This window comes from Tiliqua scincoides, chromosome 4 (genome assembly GCF_035046505.1).
Source record: "Tiliqua scincoides isolate rTilSci1 chromosome 4, rTilSci1.hap2, whole genome shotgun sequence".
NCBI lineage: Eukaryota > Metazoa > Chordata > Lepidosauria > Squamata > Scincidae > Tiliqua > Tiliqua scincoides.
This window is the reverse complement of record NC_089824.1, coordinates 192,662,058-192,682,887: the sequence shown is the minus strand read 5'-3', so window position 1 is coordinate 192,682,887 and position 20,830 is coordinate 192,662,058. Positions and strand designations below refer to the sequence as shown.

At 44.4% G+C, this 20,830-nt stretch overlaps 1 protein-coding gene across 5 annotated transcripts in view; it reads right to left on the bottom strand.

Annotated features, from left to right (window-relative positions):
- RALY (RALY heterogeneous nuclear ribonucleoprotein) overlaps positions 1 to 20,830 on the bottom strand; it is a 251,326-nt gene that overhangs the window by 92,488 nt on the left and 138,008 nt on the right. The gene's annotated exons all lie outside the window — the stretch shown is intronic.

Here is a 20,830-nt window from a genome sequence, read left to right as displayed (position 1 = left end):
ATCAAATGTTACTGCGGTGTGTGAAGTCTTTAGATTGCTCATCTGTTTATTTTGTTATGGCAGGTTTTATCAAGTGAAATCTTGGAGCTGGAGCTCATGTTGTGGTTGCTATGGGAATGCTGTTTAAAATGGCACATCACTGTGAGTCATTCATTCATTGTGAATCAAGGGTGAAGGATTGCTGTCCCTTCTGCAATATATGGGGAATTCACCAAAACAATTGAAGCCACTACCTGCGGCTAGGAAAAACTCTTGTTTGAAACCCTGGAGTTTCTTGTTTGAAACTCTGTTGTGTGAATGAATGTAGACAGTCCTGACTTAGATGGACCAACCATCTGACTCAGTATCAGGCAACTGAGTTTGTTCGTACGTCCTTCTCAGTAGCAGAGGAGAACATTTGGCCACAGCCCTGATCAATGTTCACTCTGATGATTGCATTGGACAATATATGATAGAAAAGTTCAGTTTGCGCTGATGAGTGTACTTGTACCTCTTACATGTGTTTACAGCATTAACATATATTTTCAGGTGACTATGTAAAGAATTTTAGGTGCATGGCAGGAAAAAAAAGAGGGCTGAATTCTATCCCCCACCCCTGGACACAATTGTGACAAAATGGCAACTGTTGCATCCTATGGTGGGGACAGTCCAGGAGATCTCTCCTAGGTAAGGGAACAATTGTTTCCTCGCCTGGGGGTAAGCCTCCATGGTGTAGGTGTGTCTAGTCAGACCTAGACAGCTATTTTTCTGGCATAGGTCCACAATGACCTGCACCGCAGGATCAGGCCCGGCAAGAGGATATCGCTGACATTGCTGATGCCAATTCCATCCCCTCCTGGAACCAGATCTACCCACCCCACCCCTCTCCACCCTGTTTCACCCCTCCCTGCCTCCACTCCACCCACATGCCACCCCCTCATGCTTCTCCTGTCATCTTACCTGCTCCAGCGAAGATGAGAAAAGACAACAACATGGGCATTAGAGCAAAGACCTTCCCAACAATGCTCCTGGCAGTGTGCTAAATCACGCACTGCTGGAGTGCTGTTTGTAACAGGCACTGACTGCTTTACGGCAGTCAGTGCCATCACAAGGGGGGACTGGCATCAGCTGGTTCCCAATGGTAAGTATAGGATTGGGCTGAGAATGTGTGAAGTGGTCTTGATCTTGAGGAGTGGGAGAGATATTATCTACAGCAATGACTCTTATGCACCCAACAATCAAAGTAGGGATTATTTGTCCTGGTGGCCAAAGTAATGTGTGTACCAGGTTTTTGACCTGGATTGAGTTACGTTCTGGATAGACGTTCTGGATCGAAATAGAGCATTCCTGAACATGTGGAAACTTTTATCTCCCTCTTCAAACTTTGTTTAAAGACAACTTACAAGGCAGCACATTGGCACTGCTGCTGATAATTTGAGAAAAGCAGGATTGCTTCATATGTGTCTTGTTGCCATCTCTCTCTTAAACATTGTAAGTTAAAACAAGAAATGCTCAGAAAATACATTCTGATTTTACCCATTGTCGCAAACTTAGAGGGGTTTGGGGTGCTCAGAGTTCTTGGTTCTCGAACCCTAAAGCCCTCAAGGCCCCCTGTTCAGCAGTACTGCCACCACCCTGCACGTGCCAGTGTCTCAGTCCAAAGACACTGAGACCCTCTAGGCTTAATTCTATCCCTTGCAGGCACTGAGTGCTTTCTCCAATTAAGGCTTTGGTCCTCAAGTTACTAGACCTCAATGAGCACTTGGTAGCTTGCTGAATGGCTAGGCAGGAGTCTGAAACTTTGTCCCCAACAGACAATGAAGCAACTTAGTAAAAGAGATTTTAGTTTATTAATACATAAGGTTACATAAGGTAGCAAATGCTAGAGACATAAACATCTAGGAAACATATCAGCAATAAAATAATAAAGCTAGCTGGCTATCTCTATTAATCCCTAACTCTCACCTGGGTCAGTTACTCTTGTAGATCTTTTAGCTCCAGGCTACCTGTGAGGCCAGATGCCCATGGTGGACAATGGAGTTCACTACGTGTAGGATGTTGCAACCAAAACCTCTGTCCAAGAAGGAACCGGACACACTCCTTGCGCCCTCATTATTATATTTCTTATGCTAATAGTACTGAGGTGACTTCATACTTATTTAGACTGTCCAATCAGAAACTTTTGAGGACAGGACCTTCTCGAAGTGGGTCTGGTTGCTAGCCCTCTTAGTTCTTACCCTCCCAACGGAGATCCACAGCTGCATTTCATCAGCTTGATAAGGCGCCGTTCTGTCTGCAAAGGTGCTACATTCCAATGGGTTGTAATTCTTGTTGTCTGTCCTTTCTGGCCAGCAGAGGAGAGACAACATTCTTTGTGTTTGTTTACTCACTTTCTTGCAGCTAGGAACTGAGAATCAAGGCCTAACATGTACATATTCATGACACCCATTCTGGGAAGTTAACTGGCAAAGCTCTGAACATCTGCCACTACTTGGCACAGGGGCAACCATATTAACTCTCCTTGTATACTCTTGCTATCGACAGCTATATCTTTTATACATTTCTCTCTCCCACAACACTACCTTGGCTCACAGTGGTGTTCCAAGGATTAATTAATGTTTGCAAAGTGCCTGTATTAAGGATGACATATGAATGTAAATGATGATGATAATTTGAGCCTAGAATGTGTATAGACTGAGGCCCCAATGATCTCCAGATCTGTGATGGTTGGCTAGCCAACCTGAAAGGAAAATCACACGTTATCGCTGGTAGGAGCCCCGATTTGAATAGCTGCTGTGCTTCAGAGACCAAGGATTTCATCCAGAGCAAAATGAATGAAAAACACGCTCATTGGGATTGCTGGTCTTTCTCATCTAGCACTTTGGCAGATTGTGGTCCCTTTCCCAGCTCTGCTCCTTGAGATGTTTTTCCCTGGAGATGCCAGGGATTGGACCTGGGACCTTCTGCATGTAAAGCATGTATTCTACAACTGGACCCCTTCTTTTAAGGGAGGAAGGACTTTTGCTTGAAGTGCAATGCAATGATTCTTATTCTTATTCAACACATGCCTTTCCACATGAACACCTCTTATGGGCCAAATACAGTGATTCTCAGACTTTTTAGCATCAGGACACACCTTAAAAAAAGGTTCACTTTCCCAACAGCTCAAGCTTCTATGGCTATAATGGTGTTTGGGCAGCAGTGCTTCTCCCCCCCCCCCAGTAGTAGGTTGTTTCACCCTTGATGCACATAGCCTAATCTACCCTATCAGTTTTGCAAACCACCAAAAATTGGGTCGTAACCCACTGATGGGCCACAGACCCACAGTTTGAAAACCACTGGTCTAATGCATTGGTGTACCACCTGGTGTACCATCAGGTATGCCAGCTCAATGCAGTAGCCTCTGAGCAGGTCTGTGCAGTGCTGCTGCCAGGGCACCAGCAGTGCCACCAGCAGCATGAAGCGGTCTGAGCACCAGCAAGGTTTGTCAGTAGTGGGGTGGGGAGTGGAACAGATCAGGGCAGGATTGGAATGGGGTGAACCAGCATCTACCATATAACAAACCCCCATCCCAGGCTGGACATGCCCCCACCAGGCTTCTTAGAGCTTTGCCAACAAAAGGGTTGACAGAGGAGTCTCACTGAGGACCATGAGATGGCCAGCAAGGTAAGGTATTTCACTTCTTACTGGCCTGGTCCCCAGATGGCACACTTGATGTAGCAGCATGTGCCAGCATCCCTGCATCCAGTGCACCATCAATGAATATGGGCAATTATTTTGGGCAGGAGGTCTGGTCTAGAGGGTTGAGCCTCCATTTGCCTGAAGATAACATCTGAAGGTCACCAGTTCGAGGCCACCGGCACTGTGAATGGCGAGACCTTGAAGCAGCTGACAAGCCCAGCTGAGTTATTCCACCTGCTCCTGGAGAGATGATGGAGCTGCTTGTCAGCCTGCGTGGGAGGAATCTGGAGGTCAGAAAGTGATAACAGACCGTAAAAGATCCATCTGAAATGTTGTGGTTCTTGAAAGATAGAACATTTTCTTCAATTGTAAAAATCCCTACGGGGATTTAGAACAGCTTGCCCATGTAAACCGCCTTGAATTGAAGTCTGAGGAGAAATCTGACGACCAAGAAAAGTGGTATATAAATGCCATTATTCTTATTCTTATTATTATATTTAAGCATGCATTTGCTGTCATTACCTCAACAAATTTCTCATTGAGAACTTGCAACTGGGCCAAGGTCACGCAGCACCCAATCACGGCTGAGCAGAGATTTGAACCTGGATCTCATAAGAACATAAGAAGAACCCCACTGGATCAGGCCAAAGTCCCATCTAGTCCAGCTTTCTGAAGGTGTAATCCAAACAACTTTCCAGGATTGAGGTATGGGCAATGCAACTCTGAGGTAAGGGAACAAACATTGTCTTACCTTGAGGAGGCCTCCGTGATTGCCCCCTAACTGCAGGATGAAGCTGGCATAGCTATGCCAGTACTGGAAAGTTGGTTAGGATAGTGCCTTGAATCTCACAGTGGCCCACTAGACAGTTCAGGAAGCACCCAAGGCACTAAGATATCTGCATCCCAGTGCCACCTCCTTGCACCAGGCATTCTCAGGTAGCCTACTTCTAAAACTAGGACATTGCACATACAAGCCAAGCCATCATGGCTTGTAACCTGTGATGCACTTGACTTCCAGAAATCTGTCTCTCTGGCCCAGATCTGGTTTCCTAACCACATCTACTTGTCAGCCAATGCCTACTGCAGTATTTTCTATCTGAATATTATGTATGGAAGCTTTTGTGTGTGTGTGTGTGTGGGGGGGGGGGGAGATATGAGCAACCAAAATGTTTCTGTAAGGAATGCAGATTGTAGTGTGAGCCACTTGCCAAGTTAGCATCTGTGGCATGTGTTCTGCCGGAGTCTCTCAAGGAACAGAGCTTTGTCAAAGACAACTGAGCGTGGCGAGCCTTGTTTGCGCTGAGTGCTTCTCCTTCAAGAAGTAACAGGGAAAACACAGGAGCTCTTTATGAAATGTGAATTAATTACAGCCCTTTCAAATTGCAGCCTGAGCCACATTTCTGCATGAAAGTCTCCCACTGCTCAAATGAGCCCCTTCTGTCTCCATGCCATTGATTGCCCTTCCTTCCTTTCACCACCGCCTTTGTACCCCACCCTGCAAATGTGTGCATATGCTAATTGCCTTCCAGGTTACCCTGGACACTTGCCCAGACACAAGACAGGTAAATAAGCACTTCCCAGGCTCAGCTCTGTCTTCATGTTTCTGTAGCCTACCATGCACCCTGCGGATAGGAAACACTTATACAGTTGTGGAGTTTGGCAGTGCGGCTTATTTTTTATCTGGTAATTTTTATCCGAAGGAATTTAGAGTACTTCAGTATTCATGCCTCCCTGATAAGGCTGAAATGAAATGGGGGAAAAGGCTTTCAGGAATGGATGAGAGCACCACAGAGAACGGAGACATACTGTGCATTCTTGGGGAGGAAAAAAAGCTGTGCTCTGCATATCACGTGTGATTCCTCCCATCTGGCTGCATATTCAGAAGGCCAAAATGGATTGAGGAACCCCGTTAATTTTTTTATCAGCAGAACGCCAAAGCGGTAACAACACTGCACACACACAGAGTACACAGTCTTAAAATGTCCCAATCCCCAACAACAGGAAGAAAGGGTTGGTTCAGAACAAACCTACTTACTATGAACTTGTTTAAAGTCCTGTTGAATGCATACAAAGCACTGTCCATTTTGACCTGGAGTGCCTCTCCAGAATCTCAGGCAAAGAAAAAAATACCCCTTTCCATCATCTGTTACCTGATCCTTTAACACAAAGGCTGCTGGGGCAAAGGGACAAATGTCCCTTACCCTGATGAGACCTCTCGTCTGCAGTCTCTAGTCTTGCGCTGGATGTAGCAGAGGCTGTACCAGCCTGGCAGGATCAGAGTGTGGGACTTTAATTATGACTGGGATTATCATGCCATTACTGCCATGGTTCTAAACAATGAAACATTCATGTTATAAACCCCAGACATTGCAGGCCTATGTGAATAGCCTGATCAAGAACTATGTTCTCATCTGAAGGCTGAACTTTTCTGTGTGTAAAAAAAAAGGGGCAAAAAAGATGTTTATGAAATAGAATGCTCTTCAAAGCAAACATGGGACTGCTTAATGCACAAAGAACTGGATGACATGGTCATGGATCTGCTTATAACTCTTGATGTAAGTACCATACAGGCACGAGTCTTTGGACCATGATGTGAGCTTCTCAAGGTTGAAACAATAAAGCACTAGATTCAGCACACGATCCACTGAAGGTCACTGTAGTAAACACTATTCTATTATTCCATAAAGCATCGTCTGTCTTGCTACCAAAGCCCTCTTTCAGAGCTCTGTGTGTCCTTTTCAGCAAACTAGGTACACAGTTTCACCATCATGAGGATTCATAGCTCCACAGTGTTTACTAAATACTTTTCATTCGTTTTCTTCTAGTTAGCTAATGAAAGCATTTAAATTCTTTTTCTGACTGATATAATAGTTCATCCCAAAAGTACTTAGCGCACATTGAACATGTTAAGTTCCACATCAGGCAGTACAAGTGTGGGGAGGGTGGGGAGAGGGTGGGCCACATTAGTATGATGATGGAGGAGGGGTGGGCGGATTGGGCCCAGGAGTGGGAGGAATCGGAAGCAGCAGGTGGCAGCAGGGCATGCTGAATCCTATCCCCCTTCCCAGACCTGATCCACCGACATGGGAGTATGCAGACTTGTGCCAGACATATGGCTCAAGCAAGTAGACCCATTGTGGAGACCTCCAATATGCAAAATTCTCCTACCGACAGGATGCAGCACAAGCTGTGCTGTTGCCACTGCATTGGCATGGGGGACTTTCATTAGGATTGCAATGTAAAAACGCATCGGTAAAGCAGCTGCTGCCATTTTACCTGATCTGGCAGAATGTGTGGGAGCTGCTGGCGCAAGTGCAGAGCCACTTGCAGTCTGTGCTAGTGGCTTAAAAGCACACAATGGTGGCATAGCTTTCATACCACTGAAATGGCACTCAGTGGTGGACCTCCCCAGACCCGCGCCCTGGGGCAAAGGTCCGTGATGATGCGGGCTGTCACCACCCTCTGTGCAGAAATCCATCCCCCCCACTCACCTGATGTGCACAGAGCCTCGCACAACCCAAGCCTGCATCGGGGAAGCTTCCCGAGGCTTCCCAGACGCTATAAACTGTGCTTTCAGAAAACTGGAAGCACAGTTTCTGACCCATCGAGAGCCTCAGAGAGGCTTCTGTGGGGTCCTAGAGGCTCGCGCCTGGGGCATTTGTCCTATCAAACACAATGGGAGGACTGCCACTGATGGCACTCTTAGTTAACACTTTTACGCCTAAGTGTTATGTTATGGCAGTGAATCATGAGATGTGCTGCATAGGTCCTTATTAGGATTGGGCCAAAAATCACCTTCAAGTAACTATTTTTTAAAGATTAAGGATTTTGCTCACTTCTCGAACTCAAAATCCTCATGAAAGTGCTAAGTGAGAGTGCGAGAAAGTGCCAACTGAGTGCAATGTAGAGTCTCATTGTATCTCGCAATAAAAGTAATAACAGTATTTGACATTTATTTGGCTATCAGTTCATGTTTTAAACCAGTACTTGTAGAGAACCCTCCCACCAAATGTGCCCCACCTACATCACAGAAACAGCAACTTTGTGGAACCGCAGTTTTGAGTTTGTGCCAACTGATGTTCTTGCCATGTGTGTTCCTTCAGTGTTGTCGCGTGGGGCATCTGTGGCTGTATCTGTTAGGAGTATTTGGGTATCATCAGCTCTGTGTGCTGTTTCTTCCTCAGTGCAGGAGCTAAATCTCAGGGCTAAGTTGGGATGCCATTTAGGGATGGTAGGAGGTGCATCCTTCCCCCTTTCCCTGTGTTTCAGACTACATGTGATCAAACTTTAGGACTGACTATATCTTTGGCCTAAGCACTGGCTATAAAAACAGAGGGCACCACCACTATTATGGTTCAATCATATTTTGTTTCCCTCAAGGAATTCTGGGAATTATAGGTTTGTGAGGAATCTCTCTCAGTGCTCTCACTAGACTAAAATTCCCAGGACTCATTGAGGAAAGCCAAAACAGTACAGAATGCATAAATGCATCACAGGCTTATAGCACAATCCTATGCAGGTCGACTCATGTTGACATTGCTAACTGCTGTTGAATTCAATAATAATTCCTCCCAGAGAACTGTGCATAGGCCTGCAGCCTTGATCTAAGTTAAATTAAGAAAGTTTAACTGAAAATGCAAATTACTTCCATATGGCAGTGATACAGGCAGCCTTACCCAAGCTGAGAAACTGTATGCATTAGATTTCACCCACTTGCAAGCAGTTGAAAAAAACTATTCATGCTGCCTCCAGAAACAGCTACCCAATGAGTTTATCTGAACACTTTGAGGCCTTGCTCAGGGTGAAGAGCAGAAGTGATTGTGAGGAGCTCCAGAAGGATCTCTTCAGACTGGCAGAATGGGCAGCAAAATGGCAGATGTGTTTCAATGTAAGTAAGTGTAAGATCATGCACATTGGGGCAAAAAATCAAAACTTCACATATAGGCTGATGGGTTCTGAGCTGTCTTGTGACAGATCAGGAGAGAGATCTCAGGGTGGTGGTGGACAGGTCGATGAAAGTGTTGACCCAATGCTGGTGGCAGTGAAGAAGGCCAATTCTATGCTTGGGATCATTAGAAAAGGTATTGAGAACAAAACGGCTAATAATGCCATTGTACAAATTGATGGTAAGGCCACATCTGGAGTATTGTGTCCAGTTCTGGTCGCCACATCTCAAAAAGGATATAGTGGAAATGGAAAAGGTGCAAAAGAGAGTGATTAAGCTGATTACTGGGCTGGGGCACCTTCCTTATGAGGAAAGGCTACGGCGTTTGGGCCTCTTCAGCCTAGAAGAGAGACGCCTGAGGGGGGACATGATTGAGACATACAAAATTATGCATGGAAAGGATAAAGTGGATAGAGAGATGCTCTTTACACTCTCACATAACACCAGAACCAGGGGACATCCACTAAAATTGAGTGTTGGAAGGGTTAGGACAGACAAAAGAAAATATTAATTTACTCAGCATGTGATCAGTCTGTGGAACTCCTTGCCGCAGGATGTGGTGATGGTATCTGGCCTGAATGCCTTTAAAAGGGGATTGGACAAGTTTCTGGAGGAATAATCCATTATGGGTTACAAGCCATGATGTGTATGTGCAACCTCCTGATTTTAGAAATGGGTTATGTCAGAATGCCAGATGCAAGGGAGGGCACCAGGATGCAGGTCTCTTGTTATCTGGTGTGCTCCCTGGGGCATTTGGTGGGCCGCTGTGAGATACAGGAAGCTGGACTAGATGGGCCTATGGCCTGATCCAGTGGGGCTGTTCTTATGCATTCATGCTTTACATTTTAAGTGTACTCTTAAAACCTCTCAGGAACCACTTTTCTGACTTCTTTCAAATTCCTCCTGATAGCCCACCTTTTTCTACAAAGGCTTTGCCACCATCCTTTAGCTGCTAAACCTCACCGTTAACTAAGCCTAAATATTGCCAAGTCAGAAACATCCCAGTGAAATTCAAAAGGAACTAGTGATGTCTCATGGTGGAGCCTATTAATATGAAGCCTAGTGGTTTCCCTCAGACTGCTGTTCCTTCAGCTGCAATGACTTGCAGCTGAACGAAAAAGCCTTGCTGAGGGAGAATCAGGGTAAGGGTAAGTCTTGCCTCATACAGGCATGTGGATGTGGGAGAACCTGTGGACATTATATATCTGGACTTTCAGAAGGCATTTGACATGGTCCCTCACCAAAGGCAGCTGAGAAAATTTCACAGTCAGGGAATTAGAGGGGCAGGTCTTCTCATGGATTGGGAACTGGTTGAGGAACAGGAAGCAGAGAGTGGGTGTCAATGGACAACTGTAATGGAAAAGCATGCATATTATCTCCCTGTGTAGCCCTGCTTCCATTTCCCAATTCTCTCAATATTGCCTCTTCTATATTTTGAGATTGCAGGCTCCTTGGGAGCAGAGACTGGTCCACGAATGTGCCATGCACGTTGATGGAAATGGACCTTAGTTGAACACTTCCAAGCACAATATGTGAAGTGACCCTTTAGCACCCTTAGGCCTAAATCCTAACCAATTTTCCAGTGCTGGCATAACTGTGCCAATGGGATGTCTGGTGCATCCTGGAGTTGGGTGGCACTCACAGAGTCCTCCTCAAAGTTAGGGAATGTTTGTTCCCCTGTCTCGAAGTTGCATTGTCCTTACGTTGGTGCTGGGAAGTGGGTTAGGATTGTGTCCTTAATTGTGCAATAAGGTGACCAAAGTGCAAGGTTGTGATGCTGGGCACATGCACTTTGAAGCAAGTTTCATTCACGTCAGTAGGAATTACTTCTAAGTACATGTACTTGAGGTTGGAGATAAGAAGCAATGATCAAATCTGACAGGGTCCCTTTTAAAATGGTCTATTTTTGCATTGAGTTTATAGTGTGCTGTGTTGAGGAAAACATTTTGCATGAGGCTCAAGTTACCGTGAACCTGGAGAGTGCATATTATGCGAGAAGGAAAGGCAGCATGATTCATTAGAGGGGAAGGACAGGACAACTTATCTGTTTCCTGCAATTCCACTCACAACTAAGAAAAATGAGCTGGTTTAATAGAAATTATGTGTGACAGCAAAGGACAAACCATTCCAATTGAAACAACAGTGGCTCAGAGAATTCCTGAAAGGATCTTCAATCCAGCACTCGATGCTATTTGAAGGGTGGCATCAGTTTGGAATGTATTTAGGACACTGCTGCATAAAACCCACCTAATTTAAAAATAAAACTAAAAAGGGGGGGGGAATGAATAAAAGAAGAGGGAGGGAAAAAAAAAAGGAACCAGGCGTGATGACTGATTTCTAGTCCTAATATTCAGCAGATCTACTGCAGATGTGCCATCCAACAGGAGCAATGTGATTTAAGACAAAATGCCAGCCAAATGAATGAATGAATAAAGAAATAAATAATTGTGAAAGGGGGGGAAGATCCCTTTGCAGAATGGAGGTGGGAGGGAGAGTGCAGGAGAAGAGAAATAAAAGCAGAAGATAATAACGCAAGCTAGAGAACGACCCCCTTCTAGAAATGCTTCAAATCACTCCTGACTGCAGAGCTTTCACCCTGGTTCTACAATTCATTGTTTATTTTGTTCCAGTGAAATGCGAACCTCAGGGTCAAGTGCATTACATTCAGGCTCTTCTCCAGTTAGCTAGCTTATAAGCAGAGAATGACAGCCTTCTGTTGTGTCATTAGCAATGACCAAGCTTCAAGCCCTCAGAGATTTTCATTTCCTTATGTTTTTTTTCTCTCCTCCAGGAAAGGAGAGGGGAATGTGGAGGCAACAGGTAATACCATTCAGAAAGTGTTTTGGAATGTTCACTTTGGAAAGCACCCATGGATGGACAACAGCTTCAGGGTGGTTCATGAGCACATCTTGGCTACTGAGCTTTGATGTGAGGGATACAAGTCTAGTGAGACTCGAGATCAAGCATCCAAAGTGGCATAGCTAAGGATCAGTGCCAAGCTCAAAATGTTGCCTCGGAAGTGATGTCACAACTGGAAGTGACATCACACCCAGGCTTTTTAAAAAGTGAAAATTGGGAGGAACCCACCTCCTCCCCCCAGCAGCTGACCATCCAGTTGCTCTGCTGCCTCCCCCAGTTAGTGGCATAGCTAAGGCATCTATCTGCAACCAAGAAGATTTTGTAGCCCCCCTGCATGACAAAATCAAGTTAGCTACGCCACTGCTCAGGTGACTGGACATTACACAGCACCCCAGAATCCTGTAGGGAGCGTTGCATCCAAATTCTAACACCACTGACATGCTCAATGGTTGTGCTCTGGTCTTCCTCACATTCAGGGGCTGTTTGCAGAAGCAAGTGCTGAACTTGGGGAGAGTTCCTTTCTGCATTCCAGAATCCTGGCTGGCCAGGAATAACAGTTAGGGTTGGGTGAGATATGACCCTACACACATCAGCTCTGCTTCTATGTTTTGTTTCTTTTAAGCAAACAGCATGCAAAGGAGTAGGGGAGGGAGGGGGGAAGCAATTGTAGGGACATGGGGGGCTTTAATAATTTGTTTTTCCTTTGGTTTCAGTCTGATTATTATTCCCCCAGCATGGTATTTTTTGATTCTGAGAAGCTTCCATTGGCATAGGGCAACCAGGATCCAAACCACGTGGGGCTGCATGGCTCCTTCACACTGATGATGCACTGGCGTCACAGCATTGATGTGCCACTTTGCACCAATGACGCACTGATGTTCACGCACCTCTCCATGGATGATGGGCTGCGTTTGGGTTTCCATACCATTGGTATTATTGGGAGGACTATCCCAGCATGGCACTATGATGATGGGCTTGATGGGCAGTCATTGTGCCTTCATTGCTGCACCACTGGCAGGGCTTTTGAATAGACTGGCCCATAGATTGCCAGAACGGAAAACAGAGCTGACTGCACAATAATAAACAGAGAATACCTCCATATGAAAATCAAAAGCCAAGTGAAAGAGGAAACACTTTGCATGAAATTTAATTACAGAGAAAGTGCCCGATAGAGATCCCTCGGGGGGGGTTAGGAAAGGCTATGGCGTTTGGGCCTCTTCAGCCTAGAAAAGAGATGCCTGAGGGGGGACATGATTGAGACATACAAAATTATGCAGGGGGTGGACAGAGTGGATAGGGAGATGCTCTTTACACTCTCACATAACACCAGAACCAGGGGACATCCAGTAAAATTGAGTGTTGGGAGAGTTAGAACAGACAAAGGAAAATATTTCTTTACTCAGCGTGTGGTTGGTCTGTGGAACTTCTTGCCACAGGATGTGGTGATGGCGTCTAGCCTGGTTGCCTTTAAAAGGGGATTGGACAAGTTTCTGGAGGAAAAATCCATTATGGGGTACAAGCCATGATGTGTATGCGCAACCTCCTGATTTTAGAAATGGGTTATGTCAGAATGCCAGATGCAAGGGAGGGCACCAGGATGAGGTCTCTTGTTATCTGCTGTGCTCCCTGGGGCATTTGGTAGGCTGCTGTGAGATACAGGAAGCTGGACTAGATGGGCCTATGGCCTGATCCAGTGGGGCTGTTCTTATGTTCTTAATGTTGCTTGTGTGCTTTATAAACCTGGACCATGTATTTGGCCAGGTAAGATAGCAGGACAAACGAAATAAGTGCATGTAACATGCCTGCCTTCAGCTTGAGCCCCAAATTTTAAAAAAATGGATTTGATGTTCTATATGGCCCAATCCTATCTGTCATTTATGACAGTAAAACTCAAGTTCCACCATTGTAAATGCCACTGTTGGGCAAGTCTGAGCTGACGACTTAAATGGTTGGCAGCTCTGAGAGCCCACCACTGATGAATGTGGCCCACCGCAGACCAGGTAAGGTGGCAGAGGGGACCAGTTGTGGGCAGTACTGGGGAGATTCAGGGCAGGGATGGGGAAGGATAGGGTGGTGGCTCAGGAGATGGAGGGGATGGATCCTTGTGACAGCAACCTGCACTGGGGTGCTATTCGCTCTTCTGTTGCTTGACACACACCCTTCCTCTCCTTGGACTTTTGCCAGCAAAACAGCTGGCATGGTTTCGAGGAGACCCATTGCTGACCAGGCGGCCTACTGAGATAAATATAAACACTTTTACCTTACATTGTCCTTCTGGTCAATCCCCCCCTCCATTTCATGCAGCGCATGCCACATGCTGATTGGCACGGATACATGTCATGAACCGGCAGGGGAAAGGATTGGGTTGTTACAATTCTTTCTGTGTTGGGATTGTGCTACATCCAAAATCAGAAGTATTGGGATGTGAGCCCAAACTGGGGGCCTGCCTTTTGCCCCTTCTAGTTGAACAATCTAACAATGAGTCACTGCTAATTAGAAACAATTACTTCTTTGTACTCCCACTGAAGTTCGTCAAGGAGTTACTGCAGAGCCTGTACCACAAAGGCTAGAAAAGATCATATTCTTCCTCTTTTGGAAAAGGTAATTTTATTAGTGAAACAAACAATCTTATGTACAAGAGCCTCAATGCTTTCTGAGATCCTGAACTATTCTAAAAACATCACCTGTCCCCCACTCTGCAATCATTATTTTAATTATGTGATAAGGAATAACGTGGTGTTCACAGCACAGAAATGTCAAGGAACAAGAATCCCCAGTCAGAAATTCTTATATGTGGATCCCTAGCTTACATAAACCAATGTACTTCTGCATATATTGACTGATGGGGGTATGATTTATACCAACTGTGAGTGAGTTCACAAATACATATTGTCACTCAGTGATGAAAAACATCAAATGCTGGCTTGAGTTTACATGTACAAAATAGACGAAACACCACAGAAAGAATTTTCATAGGAGCAGATGCCATGGTAGTTTAGGCATTCAACTGTCAGTCACTGAGGGTGCAAACCTATCAGAGAATTACGGTGAAATGTCAAGAGAGAGCAGCTCCTGAATGCTCTGCTGGAGCAGGTAAAATAGCAGCGGGGCAGTTTCAAAGGCTGTTCAAGGGAGGTAAGAATGATGTACATTCCTGTGTGAATTGACCTAAGGAGACCATTCATAGGTCATCAATAACTGCCTTGCACATCTAGAGACTCAGTCATCAGGTCCTTCTGCATCCCCATTATTCACAAAACCTCTGCCTTATTTAAAACTAGCTCACATGTACAATTTGTTTTCGCTGCACAATCCTGCCTATGAAGAAAGCTCACAGTGTTCCAGGCTATACATTGAGGCTTTCTACAGTAGTTCATACCCAATTCTGTGATCACAGCAGTTCTTTTCCGGCTGCTGTAATCACTGAGTGTCTGCTGTAAGTTAAATGTATGGAAGCCTGTTGAACATGAATGGTCCAATCCCATCCTTGGCTGGTCCGTAAAGTGCAATGGTGAGGGCACCGGCTCTGCTACATGCTATGGGCTGGCTGGGACAATGACAATGGGTCTACTCAGATCTGTGCCAGCTGTTTGGCTGGCGCATCTGAGTGGACCCAAGGGGAAATGTTGAGGTGGGGGGGGGAAACACAGGATTTCAGGCCAGGAAGTGGCACTGCTGCCACTGATATGCACCCCCTGGCCTCCCCCAACACTTCCCTGGCCACCCCCAATTACCACCCCAATCCTCCCCTCTCTGCCTATGGCCCACCCTATTGCCAATCTAAGCAGTGACTAGGTGCTCTGGCGGTGCATGCATGGTCACCAGCCATTTACACTGCTCCATGTGCCAGTTCTTCAGCTGCCAAGCCAGTAGCCCAGGACTTCTGTCACCTGAATGCAAGTTCCATCAGTGGAAGATCTGGATAGGATTGGGCTGTAAGGCCACTTGATACCATAATTGGGTAGGACCATATGGGAAAAAGAACATCCAACTTCTGGCCCTCAGTTGAACCAAATGTAGTCAGTGCAATGTTAAAGCACTGAACTCAGAATGCGGAGAGCTGATGGTACAGGTACATTGGGAAGTTTTCAGTGCAAGGCCTAATGAAAATGGGTGGAGGCTTCATTTCAATTTGGAGACATTCATTTCAGTAGTTCACACAAGAATAATTTCTCATCAGACTGTGTCTTAAACATACACTTCAGCTACATTTCAAGGATTGCATGGTTTTGACAATTGCATGGCATGGATCCATATTAACTGTCAAGCGCCTTAATGATGAAGCAATGCTCAAACTGAGCATCATAGTCCCTTAGACATTGGTAGTGTGTGAAAACAAACGCTTAATTAACCATTCCATAGCAAACACATTTGTCTTGAGCTGAATTGCCACTAATGCCTCATACGCATGACCTGACCCCTGAAGCCATTTCTGCCCAATGTTGCATATATGCAACAGGGACCAAATGTGAACACCTGTGGGCTGGGCAAAAATGCATTAATTTATCTAAAAAAGTGTGAGCGGCGAACCCTTACAGACTCACAGATTTATTGTGGGACATGCTTTCATGGATTACTTCATCAGATTCATCTGATTAATTGGGCTCTAGCCCATAAAAGATTGTGCCACTACACATCTGTGAGTCTTTAAGGTGCCAAACGACTCTTTCTTGCTTGCTCTCTGGAATGCAATTAATGTGTAATCCATGGATTGGCTTTCCAAACACACACACACACACACACACACAGACACCATGAAACCCCAGGCAGAGACTAGATTGTGATTATAATCATAGGATTATAGCAATGCAAGCACAGTGATTTTCAATTAATGTTGGTTAGGCAAAATATTTGGAACCAGTACCATAGAATGAACAAATTACTCATACTTAAATTTGGGGTGGTTGAAAGTTTCTGAATACTATGAAAACTGAAAACCTCCCTCTCACCCTCCCTCCCCCCTCTTCTCTTTGTGTGTGTGCGTGTGTTTTCCTCATCATTTGCAACATCTGAGGACTTCTGAAGTTTCAATTAAACTAGTCATATATCTTGGGGGCAAGGATGGGTGGGTTTAGTCCATTCCTAGGTTGTTGTACCAGGTTTTGCCTAAAGCAAAATTCAAAGTAAACTTTGAGGTTTCCCCCTGGCAAAAACATCAGAGAAGTTTTAAGGGAAGCCAAAAGAGTTTGAACAGGACTTGTAGAATTTCTCAGAGGGGTTTCATATGTCCTGAGGCTGAAAAAATAGAAACTCCAGAAATTACAGAATAGACAAAAGAAAAGTCAATCAGATGGTCATTCCCTACATCAGATTCCAACTAGCAATTTCAAGGCTGAATAATAATTTGGAAAGATAATCATGGTGATGGTGTTTGTCTCTGTGTTGGTTTTTAACAGCAGAATTTAAATATCAGCATGAAGTTTAGCTTTACAGAGGACACTAATAATTGCTGCAGTGATGCTCTGTGAAAAACTAGGATAATCTGAAAATATGACCCTTAAAAGCAAAATGTGAGTTTTTTCCTCTTCTCCCTCCCCTACTGGCCAAATGCTCAGGAATAAAAAAACAAAACCTTACTTTTCCTATACCCTTCAGCAGATTTTAAATAAACTTTGGTTTCTAGTCTTGATAACAAGGAAGATCAACCATCTGCTCTGCAATTGCTAAAGTCCTTTTAATTAAAAAAAAAAATCACCAGTTGCTGCCTGCAATTAAGTTCTGATTTTCCTTCTGTTTCTCGCTAGAAATGAAGTCTGGTGGATTCCCATGTTGACCATCTGCACATCCTATTTATATGTGCTGTTGAATGATCACACACCGATTGTCTGGATAGCTTCTGTCAATGCCTTTGACCAGGTATTTTTAAGCACTTCTGCAACCCCTTAGCATATCCCATCCAATCACCTGAACAGATGGAATTCATGGGCCACTGAAACGGTTGCAACTCCAGTGGCTACAATAGATTTACACTGAGCTGAGCAGAAGGAAACTTATGTTTTCAGCAACTTCAGAGAGTACTTCCAAATTTGAAAGTCTCCATTAACTTGCACCTTCACCTACATGCTCCATACCAAAGACTCCATCAAAATCAAAGCAAAGTCTCATTAACTTGAACAGACAGGACTTTTCAGAAATTCAGATGCATATTAAATGTCCAAAAATCTGTTGAAATCAATGAACTTCAACTGACTTCATTGGGCTCAGGGTTTTAGCTGGATATGGCAAGATTCAAACTGGTGAGTTCCACATACTTCAATTAATTTGATTCTAAAAGGAGCAAATCAAACTTACTCTGAATAGTTTGATTTGTTCCATTTAAAACATTCTACTCAAACTAATCAAATTTGAAACCAAATTAAACCAAGTCAACTTTTGCGCAAATATCCTCATGGATGCAAATTTGATTTTGAATGCTCATTAAAGAAAACAAACACATTTGCTTTGCAAACAAGCACAATCCTATTTATCCTGGCTCTGGTAAACATACATCATTAGAATATTGGTTTTGTACAGAACACTGAAGGTGAAATTTGACTTTAGTTTCATATGTAAACCTTGAAGTGAAATTAATGCAACCAGGGGGGAAAATCCCCCCTATGGATCCCTATGAAGAGAAATTAATGCAACCAGTGGGAAGTCTCCCTATGAATCCAGGTAGCTGTGATTGTAAGCAGTGAGGGCTTTGGGAAGGAACAGTTGATAGCTAAAGGCCTGATCTTCTGAGAAGTGATGTTGACAGGGTCTTATAGGACAGAAGTAGCCTCCTGTCTCTCTTGCAAAGAGACAACCCATTCTCTTCCAATACTCTGAGACCCAGCTTGAATCCCAGCACTAATGCATCACTGCTTTCCATAAGACAATGCTTTGAGAAGGGGTTCTTTGTCACTGAGTCCTACCCTCTCTCCCTCAGAGCTTTTCTGACTTCAGTTAACAAGGGTCTGCAATTCTAAACATACTTACCTAGGAGTAAGCCCCACTGAACTCAATTGGACTCCCTGACATGCATAGGATTGTGTTGGAAATCTTCCTAGTCTTGTAGTCTTATGCTGCAGTGGAAATGAAGGAGGCATGCAACACTATTGGCAACCTTCAGTCTCGAAAGACTATGGTATCGGGCTCTGAAAGGTGGTTCTGGCACAGCGTGTAGTGTGGCTGAAAAGGCCAATCCGGGAGTGACAATCCCTTCCACACCGGGAGCAAGTGCAGTCTGTCCCTGGTCTGTCTCCCTGGCTATGGGCCTTCCTTCTTTGCCTCTTTGCCTCAGACTGTTGGCCAAGTGTCTCTTCAAACTGGGAAAGGCCATGCTGCACAGCCTGCCTCCAAGCGGGCCTTATGCTGCAGTGGAAATGAAGGAGACATGCAACACAAGGTAGTACTTTTAACAGTCAACAGTCAACAAAACCTTTATTAGGCATAAACATTTAATAGGTGAGAACTCTGTACAGAAATCGTAGAGAGTATAAACCTAAATAGTACACAATTATATGTATAAGTGCACACCTATGTGTACACACAGATACAATGTCCATTACATTTTACAAACAAACATGAATTATTTAAAAGACAGAAACAATCAGTTATGCTGCGGATCTTGCCAGTATGTAGCCTACTCAGTGACTACTTGGTACAGAAAGCTTGGCTCGATTCAGAATACTCAAATTTAGGAACTGTGCGACTGAGAGGGTTGTATGTTCTACATCACCTGCTAGAAGGAATTGAATTATATCTTTCTCAGAATGCCCTGTTTTGGGTTGGAGCAAGGGAGAGAGAAATTGCTGCCTTAGTACTTGATATCTGGGACAGTAGTACTTTTAATCCTTGCTCATTCTGGTAACTGTCCTCCATGCTCCTAAACCTCAATTATCATACATGAAACAGGGATCCCTTTACAAGTGCTAGAAAATGGGCAAGAAACTGACAATGAAGCCTCATGATAATTTGCGTGATAAGTGTTTTTGGTAAAATAGGGTTACCGCCTAACTGAACACAATAAGCTTACTTCTGAGTAAAATAAATAACACCATTTTCAAACACTTTTAGTGATGGGGTTCTCTAGATTGCCAAAATGAAGAAACTCTCCCCACCCAGGTCTCCCTTTCTTGCAGTTTCCACGCCACACATTAAGCTGGGCTCTCGATATCCTCCTTATTCCAGAGAGATACCTCAGTTTCCTTATTTCTAGTGATCTATGATGCCCATATATCCAGTGGGCAGGCTCATTTATACACCGTTTGAAAAACAGATGGTGTATGAAGTGCAGTTTGGTGTTGTAGCACAGTCCTGTCCCCCTTGGGGTGCCTGGGTGTTTGATTAAAACCTTTTTATGGGAAATCAATAGGTTCCTCATTACAACTTTCATTCTCCTCCCTAAAAAACCCTAAGATGGACTTGTAAGGGACTGCCCTAACTGCCATCTTTTGTTCCCCAGAGGTGAATGATCCTTCACTGTTTATCCCATGGCTACATATTCAGAAAAATAAAGAGCCTTTCTTTAAATCAGAAAAAGCATGCTAGCATCACAAAACAGTAAGCAAAGCTAATGTACACTGAAAGGGTGCGCACCTATAGGAAGGCACTGCCTGATGGATTGTGCTAAGAGAGAATGGAAAACAAATATTTGAGCATCACTAGGAATACTGAAACAGTATTCCCAAATATTTCTAAATATTGGAATTGCTAAAATATGGCATAATTTAAGTTTGTTTGTTTTTTAAAGTTGTGGTTCCCGGTAGTCAGACTCCAGTGCCTTAACTCCTGCACCAGCAGTGTTCATTCCTCTACAATTCCAACAGACTTAGCTCCATGCTTCAAGGGCTCCTCCTATGTTTCAGTATCAAGCTGCTGATATCAACACTTGGCCCCACAGTGCCAGTCCACATCCACCAGTCCCTATAAAGCCATCACCTTAGCATCTGGCCCTGAGTCTCAGCACCTTGTCTTGTGTGTGATGGATGCTGCTTGAGCACCTGTACCCTGATTGCCACTTTGGAACATGACTCCTCACTCCACATCTGCTTCTGACCCCCCAGATCCAAAACTGGGAACATCTTTTCAATGAAATCTGCATAAAGTGACAGGTTACAAGGTCCACGTCTTATTTAGGACATAAGGCATTCACAGTTACATATTAAAAAAATCTTATGTAAAGGGAGGACATTGAACATCAGCACTCTGGACAGCACCAGAGTGCACCAGTGCACTCTGGGCAGCACCAGCAATTTAGAAGCACTAAGGGGTTACAGCATCCTCAAGGTTTGATGCTCATGATCTGCGCATGCACAAGCAATTGTTTGCTGTGACCTCCAGAGATATCTGTAGGGTGTCTTTATATGTTTATTCCTGCTGAGGTCTTGATAATCTGGCCAA